The following is a 13261-nucleotide window of genomic DNA, read 5'->3' as shown; positions in this document are numbered from 1 at the left end:
TGGAATCCTGACCATGAGGCCATCAGGGAACTCCCCCAAATAAGTATATTTTTAAAAATCACATAACTGAGATCCATTTTAGCTGCTTTGGTTCGTACTGGATTGATGTGCAAGGATGGAAAAAGCAAAGTCATTATTGAGACTGTTGCGTTAGGGCCTTGGAGTACTGTGTGTACAGATGGATAAGATGAAACATATTAGCAAAATACCAAGGAGATAAAGTTGGCAAGACTTAGCATTTGATTGAAAGTAGTTAAAGATTGAAACTTAATGCAATAGGCCAGAAATAATGAAAGTGATGTTTTTAAAAAGATAATCTGTGTACCACTCATAGCATATGCTACCTTCTATTATAATCAATCTACTTATAGCCAGGTCTTTGCTAGTAAATTCACAAGCCTCTGATGGAAGGGACCGGATTTTATATTTCCTTCTATCACCAGAGTTTAACTCTGCTCCACTGCAATAGATGTATTACCATGTATAGTAAGATGACCACAATTAGTAGACCTTCCTCCTACTTCTATGGCTAATCCTTCTTGGCTCCTCTTCCTATATTGTTGTTGAATTGTTTAGTCACTAAGTTGTGTCCCACTCTTTGAGACCCCATGGACTGCAGCCCGCCAAGCTCCTCTGTCCATGGGATTTCCCAGGCAAGAATACAAGAGTGGGTTGCAATTTCCTTCTCCAGGGGATCTTCCCGACCCAGGGATCGAACCTCCATCTCCTGCTTGGCAGGTGGATTCTTAACCACTGAGCCACCTGGGAAGCCCTTCCTCCTCTTATACCAACTGGTAAATGTTGGCCTTTCTCAGGGTTCTGTTAGTATATGGTGACCCCTTCATTCCTGTGATCGTAAATAGCACATCGATTTTGATAACTGCCAGGTCCAACCCTCTCTTCTGAGTTTTGTAAACACAGACTTAACTGACTACTTCACAGCTCCACTGGCAAGTCTCACAGGCTCCTCCAACTTATGCCAAAATGTGAGCTCTTCCTTTCTCCCCTCCAACCTGCTCCTCCCACGGTCTTCTCCCTCTCTGTAAAGGTTGTCACCATCCACCCAGCTGCTCGAGCCAGAAACTTGTGAGTCATTCTTACACCTCCTTTCCCTTGCCTCCCACACCCAGTACATCGCCAAGTGTGCTGAGACACTTTCCAACACACTCTCTCGAATCCGTCCACTTCTCTTCATCCCACTGCTCATCACCCTGCCCCCAAAACACTGCTAATCTCTCTCCTCACCACTAACTCCTTTCCAACTGAGTCTCACTTCCACTTCTGCCCTCTCCATACCATTCTCCATGTAGCAGCTGCAGTGATTTAAAGACACAAGTCAGATCTCCTAAGCATTCTTCAATAGATCTCACTGAATGTGAATTAAAATTCAAGATGCTTGCTGTGATGCCCATCACATGAAGGTTGTCGCCTGACCTGGTTCTTGCCTACTTCTCCAACCTCATCTCTTGACATTTCCCTTTAGGCCACCACTCCCTCTGCTCCAGTTACCTAAGCTGCCTCAAGTTAGCTCCTTCTTAGGGGAAAAATCTTCCCAGAGCTCTCCACCTGGTCATCTCCAACTTATGCCTCAGGTCCAGTTTACTCTTACTTCCTCAAAGGGTCCTCCCTATCTTCCAATCTAAGTTACCTTCTTTCATTTTTCCCTTGTGTGACACTGTTTTCTCTCCTGTGGAAGACTGCTCCTTGACTCCCAGAATCCATTCTCCCTTTCTTTCGTAGCAATGGAGTTCAGCTGGGTCTTTGGCCGCGTAGCTAAAACTCTTTCCCTCCTTTGCACTCAGATATGGACATGCAACTGTCTCAGCCAAGGTGATACGTATGGACATGATGTGTGCAAGTGTGAGAGTTTGAGGGCTTCCCTTTAAGTGCCAGAGCTTATCCTCTCCCTGGCCCATGTGCTGCTGCTGGAAATGGTCAACCTGGACCAAGCATGGAATCCGTGTTGTGTGGATGGTGGGGTCATACTATCAATCGTGGATTACCTACTTGTGGATTGCTACATGAGAAAAAAAAATTATAATCCTATTTAACTACTGGACTTTTGAATCTCTTTGTTACAGTAAAGGAGGCCTTGGATGGATGGTGTATTTATTTATTTATTTATTTTGCTGAGCTAGACTGCTTATGGGATCTCAGGATTTTTAGTTCCCCTGACCAGGGTTCCTGTGTCCTGGCAGTGAAAACGTCAAGTCCTAACCACTTGGATGGGTTTTAAGTAGAGAATTAAGGTCTGCTGGTAGCCCATCCAGGAGGCACAACACAGAAACGGTAGGTACCCCATGGTGTTGGGCAGCCCTGAGGGGCTGCAAATAAATGACACTGTCTCGTGTTCTTAAGGATTACTTTGGTTGAAATAAGGAAGATTGATTGGGGTGAGAAAACACTCTGAGGCAGAGAGGCCAGAGAAGTGACCGTCATAAGGCAGAGGAGAGAGTACCTCATGCATGAGCACAGCACAGGAATACAGAGAAGAGGTCAAATTCCAGGAATATTTTGAAAGGTGGACTCCACAGGGCTTGGTGTTTACTGGGTGTGATAGGCAGAATCATGGCCTCCTAGATATGTCCATGTCCAAATCCCAGGAGCCTGCAACTCTGTTACCTTCATTGCCAGAAGGACTTTGGATATATGATCAAGTCAGGGTTCATGAGAGGAAGAGATGACCCTGGACCAGGAAGGTGAGCCCAGTGTAATCAAAAGGGATCTTATAAGAGGGAGGCAGGAGGGTCAGAAGAGACAGTGTGGCTGCTGAAGCAGAGGTCAGAGTGATGTATATACTGTGAAGAAGAGAGAAAGGGGCTAGGAGCCAAGAAGCCTCTAGAAGGTGGAGAAGTCCAAAAAGTGGATTCTCCCCCAAAGCCTACAGGTGGAATGCAGCCCTGCAGACACATTGGTTCTAGCCTGGAGAAACCCACTTTGGATTTCCAACTTACAGACATGTAAGATAGTAAATTTCTGCTGTTTTACTTCACTGCATTCATGGTAGCTTGTGAGAGCAGCATAGGAAATTAACATGCTGGGTGTGGGGGTTAGGGTGAAGGGAGAGGTAAGTACAGCGCTTTGCACAACCAGGTGGGGATGATGGTTTAAAGTGAAAGTGTCAATCGCACAGATGTGTCTGACTCTTTGCAACCTCACAGACTGTAACCCGCCTGGTTCCTCTGTCCATGGAATTCTCCAAGCAAGAATACTGGAGTGGGTAGCCATTCCCTTCTCCAAGGGATCTTCCTAACCTGGGGATCAAACCCAGGTCTCCTGCACTGCAGACAGATTCTTTACCATCTAAGCCACCAGAGAAGCCCAGGGCGGTTTGGGAACCCAGAAGTAAAAGCCAGTGGGGGAGGGGTGGTAGATGGGCGCCTGTGAAACAAACACCCTGTGGAATTGGCCACATGGGTCCGGCACCAGGAGAGGAGCTGCCCTGGAGAGAGGGGTTGGGGGCATCCTTAAATATTCCGGGATTAAAGCCAAGGGAGGGGGTGAGAGCAATCACAGAAAAAAAGGAGGAAAGAGAGGCCAAGAACAAAACTGAAGTGGAACCTGAAGTGGCCCGAGAGGAATTGCAAAACCCAAGGCTGTCCGTCACAGAAGTCAGTGGAAGGGAGAGTTTCAAGGTGAGCTGCGGGTCCATCGTGTCCCATGTTGCTGAGAGAAAACTGGATGACATCATTTGGCTTAAAATAAAATCCCCCAAGCTGCCATATGTGAATATTCATGTTTGTAAGGGTTTGCATATGCTAGGAAGAGGGACTGATTAAGAGCCTGGGCCCTGGAGCTGGACTACCGAGGTGCGATTCTACCTAGATGCAGATTCTATCACTGACAAGTGGTTTGAGTTTGGTAGTCACTCCACATTTATATGCACCGATTTCCTCTTTTGTAAAATGAGGTGATAACAGTACCTACGTGTATGTGACTGTCGTGAGGCTTAAATCAATAAATACTTAAAAAGGGCTTTGAACAGTACCTGGCACAGGTAAGTTCTATGTAAGTGTGAGCTATTTTTTCTCACTATTACCTATTGTAATATGTTTGCTTTGTTATTTAAGAAGTCAATTCTGCCAAAGGAAAGAAGAGAAACAAACACGATAAGGAGAAGAAATGAAATTAAATAAAAGCAAGTAGTTTGTAAGACTAAGTAGTGCATATATCAGCTGAACGTAGAGAGGAAATGTCCGAAAGTCCAAGTAGGCACCAAATATTCTTGGAACAGTAAATATTCATGAAGCTTACTAGCACTCAATATTCAGGCAGGCTTCAAATGACCACCCACTGGTGACAGCTACACAGACTCCATTTGTTCTCTGCCTGAGAAATGCCGATAAAATCCCACAGCTGCTCATCAGGCTAATTGGAGAGCTGGAACTGGCCAGCCATCCTCACTTCTTATCTCTCAGTAGAGAAAATACGTGCTTCCTCTGGCCCCAGGTACCCTCTGACTGCCAGGATCGACCTCAACTCTGATCCTTATAATCCCATGATCAGCACAGGAAAACTGACACAGGAGATAAAGGCACAGGTTCTCTGCATATTTCATAAAATATACCATCTGCTTATACCCTAGTCTGTGTGTTAATCTATCTCCTGATCTCTTCTTCTGCGTTTTAAATTGATTCAATTAGCCACGTGATTTCAACACCCCAATTTTGTCTTTGAGCCTTTCTGGGCAATGATCTCTAGGACAGCTTGCCTTGTAGTGTAGTTGAAAGCTAATTTCCCAATCCACACCCACTAGTCACTTCACCAGGGGTAGGGAGATGTGGGAGGAGAAGCAGGTCACTTTTTGTTTCTGCATATTTTCATCTTCTCCTTAGTTATACTGAAAAGGGAAGGGGCTATCAGGAAAAACCTGGAGTAGGAAATGGTAACCCACTCTAGTATTCTTGCCTGGAGAATTCCATAGACAGAGGAACCTGGTGGACTACAGTCTCTGGGGTCGCAAAAAATCAGACATGACTGAGCACACACACATACACCAGGAAAAAAAATCCTGCCCTAAAAATGCCAATTAAAACAACATTTTGTGCTCTGCTGACCCTTGAGGGCACCCTTCCTATCTGAAACCAGCTTCAACTTCTAGAATGATTTCGCTTCACTTGTCAACATGGAACCACCTCTGGGCAGCTCTAGATTAAGAACAATCCCCCACACCCCACCCAGGTCCTTCCTGCCTTCCTTTCATACACAGGAGAGAAACTGAATCATGTTAGACCTGGAGTTTGTTCACTTTCTTCCTTTTCTTTTTCCAAAGGTTGCTTCTTTAATATTGGGACAGATAAGAAGCATGATAATTCTGTTATGACAGCTACCAACTGGTTGTAGTTCTTCAGTTCCCAATTCTGCGTGGGAAGCCATCTATAGGCCACACCAGACCAAAGCCTGTCCTTTTCAGAGTCCGATCACCACCTCCATCTCCTTCATGAGGCTTTAACACCCAGTGCCTTTCGTTGTTTCGCTTTTATCTGTATTGCAAGTGGGTTCATCATGAGGCTAATGGAGCATAAGCTTCAGGTACCCAGTCCCAGATTCCAGGAGGGGCCACGGTGACTGCATAACTTTGTTTTATTCTAAAGCTCTAGGCCTCTGACCCTAAAGCTTCGTGGCCTATAAAATTCTCATCAGTACGATTTCGTGGTTAAGAGCTAAAACTCTAGACATGAATGGCTTCTCACCTTTTACTATTTAAGTCATTTTAGGTAGGTCACATTCAGTTTCAGCCTTGGTGTCCTCAGCTGTAAGATGGGAATAATAGTACCTATATTTTTAGGATTACGGTAAAACTTAAACAGTACTTAAACAGAGCTTCCTATATGAGAAACATTCATCCATGTTAGCTGTCATTATTATTGTCGTTATTGCCAGAACAAGACATAAGCTCCCTGAGAGCAGGATCTGGTACCCCAAAAGCCCATCACAGGCGCCCCCAAAATTCCTTCTGCTGAAGGAATACCTATTACAGCCAAAAATGCCTGCTGAAGGAATACCTTTTACAGCCAACTCCACTCTCCCCACCCTCTCTGCATGTCTAGCCAGAAATACAACTCTAATTACATTTCTGATGCAACACACATCGTTATCTCTTCAGCGAGATACTCGGGTAGCACCTTCTCAGTTTGAAAGCCTGCTTCAGTCTCGGCCCTTCCCTGGTGAGTCCTGCCACCCTGGTTATTTGTCTCCTGCCCAGCTCCTCTCTCCCGGGTCACCTGAGGACTGTTGGCCAGGCCACGGTCGGTCTAGAGACGCAGAACGAACGCGTTAATACTGTCGGCATTCTGCTTGGCACTTAATAGACGCTCAATAAACGATGGCTATGATTGTTGCTGATATTTACAATTCCCAACCAGCCTTCCGTTCGCTCTCCGCCCCATCCCCCCGGAGCTAGGCCCGCATCGTTCGCCTTATCGGGGGTGGGTCTCAGCCGGGGTCGGGGGACCCGAGGATCGACCCTCGCGTCTCCTCTCCACCAGCTCGGCGCGATTCCCGGGCAGGGCTGAGGCCGCGGGTCCCCCGGGGCCGCCCAGGCGGGCGGGAAGCCGGGAGGAGCTGCCGCCGACGCAGCCGCCGCCGCCGCCGCCGCAGGAGGCGGAGCGCTGCACCTGGCGGCGGCTGCTCAGCGCTCGGCCCTGAAACGGGTCCAGCCGGTAGCGAGCGGCGGAGGCCGGGCGGGAGGAGGAGGCAGGAGGGGAGAGAGAGAGGAGGTCGGGCCGGCCGGTGTGCTCGGCTTGCCGCTCCTGGTCTCCCCACCGGCTAGCATTCCCCCGCCGCAGCCCCGGAGGAGCCGGCTATCCGCCCGAGATGGTGCGCGCCGCCCCGACAGCCGCCGCCCGGGCGCCCAGAGCCGCCGCCCCGCGCCGGGGGGAGATGGTGCCCCGCGCCCCGCGCAGCTGAGCGCCGCCGCCGCCGCCGCAGGTGAGTCGGGGCCCGGAGCGCCGGGGGCCGAGCCAAGGGCGGGGAGCCCCCCCTGCGGCGCGCACACCTGCTGTGCGGAGGGGGGGCGGCTGGCGAGGACGGGTCCAGAGCCCGGGCGTCGGGGCGAGGGGTGTCACCGCTCTCAGCCCCGATCACCCGCTGCTGTCTCCCTCCCCTTGGATTCCCCAGTCGTTTGTCATCTTTTGGGGTGCTAGGGCCGGCTATAGCCGGCACCCCGGCGCGGGCAGCACTTCCGCAAACGTAACTGGAGTCAGGAAAACAAAGGCGCTGCCCAAGGGAGCCCTCGCCCGGCGCCGGCAGCAGCCGGGGTGCGGGGTGAGGTTGGGCCCCAGTGTCCAGGCCCTTTTTGGCCCAGCCCCACTCGCGCCCTTGCCATAAACATCGTTGGCGAAAACCAGCACGCAGCCAGCGAACAGATACATAGACGCTTGTGTGGCTAGAGGAGGAAATTGACAGCGTCTGCTTCCCCCAGGTGAACAAATAGGGGGAAAAAACCCCAAAAAGCCCTCTTTCCCTTGCCTACTACCATCCTAGAAGAAATACACCACCTCTGTGCTTCTTTTTACTTCAACTTGGCCTAACGTGTCCCTAGAGCCATTTTGAGGTAACAGTAGGGGTTTCTAGGCCTTTGGGGTCCAGTTTATCTTCTACACAGCCCCCTACAAATTTAAGTAGGATGGTGAAAAATCCCAGATGCAACTTTCCCCTTCATTTATCCACCCCCACGTGAAGAGGCAGGTGGATTGATTACCCTTAAGGCCAGGACACGGTGTGGTTTCTCCTCTCCCACACACTCGCAACCAAGAAGGTTTCCTTTCATCCGACAATATTCAGTAAACATTTGACAGAGCTACTGGAACAGATAAAACCATACCTGTCAGTAATAGGAATGAACCTTAGAGAGCTGAGGTTTTAATCCCAACTGGTGTCTAGATTATTTGTATGTCGTCAGACGGGTCACATCTTGAGCCTCCGTTTTCTCACCTGTCAAAGGAGATGGTTGAACAGTATAGTGGACAAGCTTCTCTCTAATTGTTCTAGAAGTTTAGGATTTTGTGGAAGTCTAACCTCTTCAAAAGTAAATGAATGCAAAAGGTGTGGTGGATGTCCGGTTGACCAAGGAGGTGATAAAAGCAGGCCCCTGGTGTCTGCAGGGCATTTCTTTCCCTGAGACGTGGCCACTGGTCTGCCACAGGTGTACGTGTGCATCATTGATGGCCTTGGCAAGTGAAAGGGGAGGCCAGGAGGCAGCTTCACTGGAAAGGTCAGCTTTTGACACTTGAAGCTGCTGGGCATCAGCAGACATGAGAGGTATTTTCAGTGATTTTGTGGTACTCAGATGACTTGCGTTTGTCACAAGTTGTAAGCAAAACTTAGGATTGCTTTAAGGAGGAGGCTTGGAAATTGCTACTGAGCCCAGAGCAAGATACCCTGGGGGACTAGGAGGAGAAAGGATCATATTTCGATAATGCATTACAGCTACTAGGCATGTTTACAGTAATTTATTTCTAAGACATTTTCTGTGTCTGTATGAATAAAATTAATATAAAAACATGAAGCCAAACCAAAACACAAAGATAAACAAAATAGCAGGGTTTGTAGGTATTTGGTGATATGAGGTATCAGGTCACCAGGTCTAGAATATATAGTTTCTGGATTATTAACGGTAATAAGGCACTTTTTGAGCACTTAGAATGTTCAAGGCACCATCTTAAACACTTAAATTCTAAAACTCTGTAAGATAAATCTTTTCCCATTTTACAGATGATGAAAAGGAAGCTCAAATGGTTAAGAGACATACAAAAACCACAAAATCTGTAGGAGGTGGGGTTAAATTTGACCCTGTGTCTCTGCCTCCAAAGCCCAGGAAATTTCCACACGGTGTCCCTCCCTATTCAAGACCCAGAAGCCTCACCACCTACATGGGTGCCTTCCTTTGCTTCTTGCCTTTGAAAATTAATTTCATTTCAATATACATACATTACTATGTTAACATTTATCTGTGTAAGATAATCTACATACTTATAGTGCATATGTATTTATGCATGTACATTCACCCGTTTGTTTTCACCATTTGTATGTTGAAGGCAAGTGTAAAAATGATCATAACCAGATATGTTAGTATTAGACCGAGAGGTTTTTTGTTTTACTTCTTTTGCTATTCAGTAAATCTTGATTTAGCAGTCTCATTGTAGGGAAAGGAAGTGCACTACATGTAAATGTGTCTGTTAACTGCTTTGGCACATTATCTTAGGAAAAAAATCATGATATGGTAAGTGAAAAAAGGAAATTGCAGAAGATCTTTATATACAGACCTGCATACAAGCACACATATACCTTGTCTCTTCAGGTGGCTTCCTGAAGGAAGTGGGTTCAGATGATAAAGAGAGGAGGGCACTTTTCCTTTTTACCTTATAAAGTTATTTTGGGCTTACTAAACATTTTTTTTTTTTTTGCAACAGGCACTTGTTCTTTTATTATATAAACTAAATAGAGAAATAAAAAGAGTAGAATTGATTCACTTAATAACAGAAAATAAGGAAAAAAGTGAATGTGCCTAAACTCTGTAATATTAGAGGAGTGAAACATGGGACTCAGGATGTCAAAGAGGAAGGTGGTATTCTGGAATTTGCAGGTAAGGGAGCAAAGGGTGATGAATCTTGGATGACTAAGTTTTATCTTTTCTAATAATACCTATAGCATATTCTATAGTATGCCCGATTTTCCTCCATAATAAGAATGCTTTGGTACACACACCCCAATTTTTAAAAATTTAATTTATTTTTTGGCTGTGCTGGGTCTTTGCTGCTTGCAGTTTTCTCTAGTTGCAGCGAGCGAGGGCTGCTGTCTAGTTGCAGTGCACAGGCTTCTCCCCGCAGCAGCTTCTCTTCGTGGGGAGCAGGGCTCTAGGGTACGCAGGCCCCAGAGGCAGTTCCCAGGCTCTAGAGCACAGGCTCAGTAGTTGTGGCTCGTGGGCTTAGTTGCTCTGTGGCATGTGGGATCTTCCTGGACCAGGGATCAGACCCATGTCTCCTGCATTGGCAGGTAGATTCTTTACCACTGAGCCACCAGGGAAGCCCACACCCACCCTAGGTTATCTGCTGGAGAGGGTGGTAAGGATTTCTTCCTGCTCTTGCTAGTGGTGGCTATCTGTGGAAGCATAATTGGTCTTTATGTGGAAGGTAGGAGTGCGTGCATTGTGCGCTCAGTTGTGTCTGACTCTGCAACCCAGTGGACTATAGCCTGCTAGGCTCCTCTGTCCATGGGATTTCCCCAGCAAGCATACTGGAGTGGGTTGCCATTTCCTCCTCCAGGGGATCTTCTCAACCCAGGGATCAAATTTGTGTCTCCTCCCTTGGCAAGCAAATACTTTACCACTGAGCCACTTGGGAAGCCCAGAAGTTAGGAGTAGGAGATATAAATTTACCTGCTGTGTCATGTCTATGAAATGACTTCACAGGTGTAATTATTTTTAGTAACATAATTTCACGAGCAGGAAGCTATTATCAAGTTAATCTAATCTGATGCATACATATATATATATATCCATACACATATAGTTTAGAAACATACATATGTGTATATATAGATAATCTTGTCTGATGGGTATATATACAATCCCACAATTTGGCTTAGTTTTATATAATACTAATAAAAAACACTGCTTAGAATTCTTAAAAATTAATACATTTCCCTGCTCAGACTTAGAAATCCAGAATCAAATGCATTCACGGTTTTCAGAATCAAGGAAACACGTTCTTCCTTGTGTTTTTTACATGAAGGAAAAGTGAATAAGATTGGTTCATTGTAAATGTAATAGGCAATCCTGAGAAAAGGGTAACTGTAAAATTATTTTGCATAAGAGATATTCTGACAATTTTAGATGACATCCAACATTTCGTGTAGGGTTCTAATTCTGTTTTGGTCTGAGGGAAGTCTCCGTCTTTTGATTTAGGAAACTTTGTTGCTCAGTAGGTCCTCTTTAAACCCACAAATCAAGTGCAAAATCCTACCCTAGTGGAAAGCCAGTTTGGGTAAAACCTTTTCCCCAGAGCAAAATGAATGTGTTATTTTCCAGGACACAGCATTTTGGATTCTTGGGAAATGCAGACATATATATCTGCTGTGAATTCTGCACGGGGCAAAGAAAACATCCTAATGTCTCCATCCAGAACATTCCACTTGGATATGATTCTTCCACAGTTAATTACCCAACAGTAGCTGTCTGTGGCCATTATTATACTTTACTGGCATTTTGGAGGGTGAGAAGGCCCGTGTCAGCTTGATTTATTGTCCTAAATCCTGAATGACATGTTATCCAGTACTTAGCCCTATTGTTGGGTTTCAGTAACATTTGCTTTGTAGCTGGTTTTCCTTCTTTGTATTTATAAGATACTTATTTGCTACTTTGTATAATGGTATCATTTAAGTTAGTTGGCTGGGCACTTTTGAAAACTATGAGAGTCATTTGCTAAGGTAATGATTTATGGGCCCTCAGCCCAAATAGAAAACTAAACCAAACCAAATAAAAAATGTGGAACACCTAAGCTGTGAACCTGTATATTAATATATGTCTATATTATGCTATAGCTATTGCAACTCTGGTTGCTAGTCTGTGGCTTTAAATAGCATATGCGAACAGACACACATACACACCCCTACCTCAGCACCAACAAAAAATATCCCAAATGTTGTGTAATAAAAGTAGCTTTCATGACTTCACGGGAGGTCCAGCGGTTATGACCATGTGCTTCTGCTGTAGTGGGTGCAGGTTCTGTTCCTGGTCAGGAACTAGGATGCCACATGCCTTGAGGCCTGGCAAGAAAAAAAGAAAAAAGTGAAAGTAGCTTTCATCTGCCTTTATCCCTTTGTCCGTTACATTGAAGAGATGTTAAGGTTTGGAAATGTGAATGACTGGCCTGTATTACCATGGAACCTGGTGGTCCCGCTGAATATTAAGAATAGGAAAGGATGGGGGCAAAGATAGGAAGAATACTAGGCTCTTAGAAAAACCATATTCCAGAGATATAAAAGAAGATTGAGGAAAGCAGGGCTGAGACATCTTTTCTGACATTTGTCCTGGCCTGTGTTTGAGTAGGGGAGACAGATTCAGAGAATGTGCAGAAAACAGGGAAGTCCAAGTCTGAATGACTCTTTTCTCAACTGTGAATGAGGAAATGTTTTGATCTGAGACCAAGAGTGGAACTTGGGGGAGAGAAAGAGATGGGACGCCGTGAATCAGCGGTGGCCGAGAGAGCTCTGGTGTGGCTTTGCGGGGGATAAAAGAAGAACTGGAAAGAGGAACTGGTGTTGTCTCAACAAGTCTGATTTATGGATGAATTGTGTCCAGTGAAAGTGAGCAAAAAGCCTAGGCTGGCATCCTAGCCCCAAGTGGTTCCGTAGAGTGGGGCAGGTGCTCCTACCCCACTTTCCACATGGCCACCATGGAGTGAAGATTGGAGACGGGGCCAGCAGAGCTCAGGACTCCCAGAGGAGGAGGACTGCCTCCCTGTGAGCCACATGCTCAATTCTTATAACTGCTCTGGGCATTTTTAGGGACAAGGTTAAGGTAGAATACCCTTGGCCCAAGGTAACCAAAGCCTTTCTCAGCAGAGCCAAGCCCAAAGCCCCCACACTAAACACTTAAAGCAGAACCATACAAAGTGACACACTAACTCTCTATGACTTTTACAGAAATGCACTGATCCAATCCAGCATAGCCCAGCTTCTGTAGCTATTGTGGCGTGCCTTCTTCTGCTTGAAAATGATTCCCGGGAAATTGTGTTTAATGAACAGATAGAACCCAAACTCACCTTTATGAGAGAGTTTGAATAAAAGAGTTTCAAAAGTGTAAAAATGATATCCATTTACCTTTTATTTCCTATAAATGAGGTTCCCCTATTTTGAAGATGTTTTATCTTTTAAGAGCACCTCAAAGCTCTTATAACTGGCCCTTTCAGTTGTTCCTGCAGGATCCCACACAGTGATAGGCAGACTTCAATTGAGCAAGTCCCAGTGACCTTTCCGGGACTGCAGGATCAAAGGTGTCCCAGTTATCACTCAGATGCTTTGTATTTCAAATGATTCCTTTTAAATATGTATTTTCAAAGTGATACTTGTTGGGAAAAAAAATTCAGTAAACTAAAAGAAAAAAAATTAAAGTAACTCCTAATTTTACTTTTAGAGTAACATTTTGCTATTATTTTCAAATCTTTTTCTAAAGTATATTTTGTATAAAGGACAAAATTTACAAATGTAAACTCTTACATACAGGTTTGTGTCTTGCTTTTTCTCCACTTAATGCTTTTTT

General features: G+C 45.6%; 1 protein-coding gene across 3 annotated transcripts in view; it reads left to right on the top strand.

The window, feature by feature from the left end:
- The first annotated feature begins 6555 nt into the window (after positions 1-6555).
- MFSD6 (major facilitator superfamily domain containing 6) overlaps positions 6556-13261 on the top strand; it is an 89243-nt gene continuing 82537 nt past the window's right edge. For all 3 annotated transcript variants that reach the window (XM_027555271.1, XM_027555263.1, XM_027555279.1), the window contains exon 1: positions 6556-6930. The gene's annotated coding sequence lies outside the window, so the exon portion shown is untranslated. The remainder of the gene's footprint in view (positions 6931-13261) is intronic.

Source organism: Bos indicus x Bos taurus, chromosome 2, assembly GCF_003369695.1.
Source record: "Bos indicus x Bos taurus breed Angus x Brahman F1 hybrid chromosome 2, Bos_hybrid_MaternalHap_v2.0, whole genome shotgun sequence".
NCBI lineage: Eukaryota > Metazoa > Chordata > Mammalia > Artiodactyla > Bovidae > Bos > Bos indicus x Bos taurus.
This window is presented reverse-complemented; position numbering and strand designations above follow the sequence as displayed.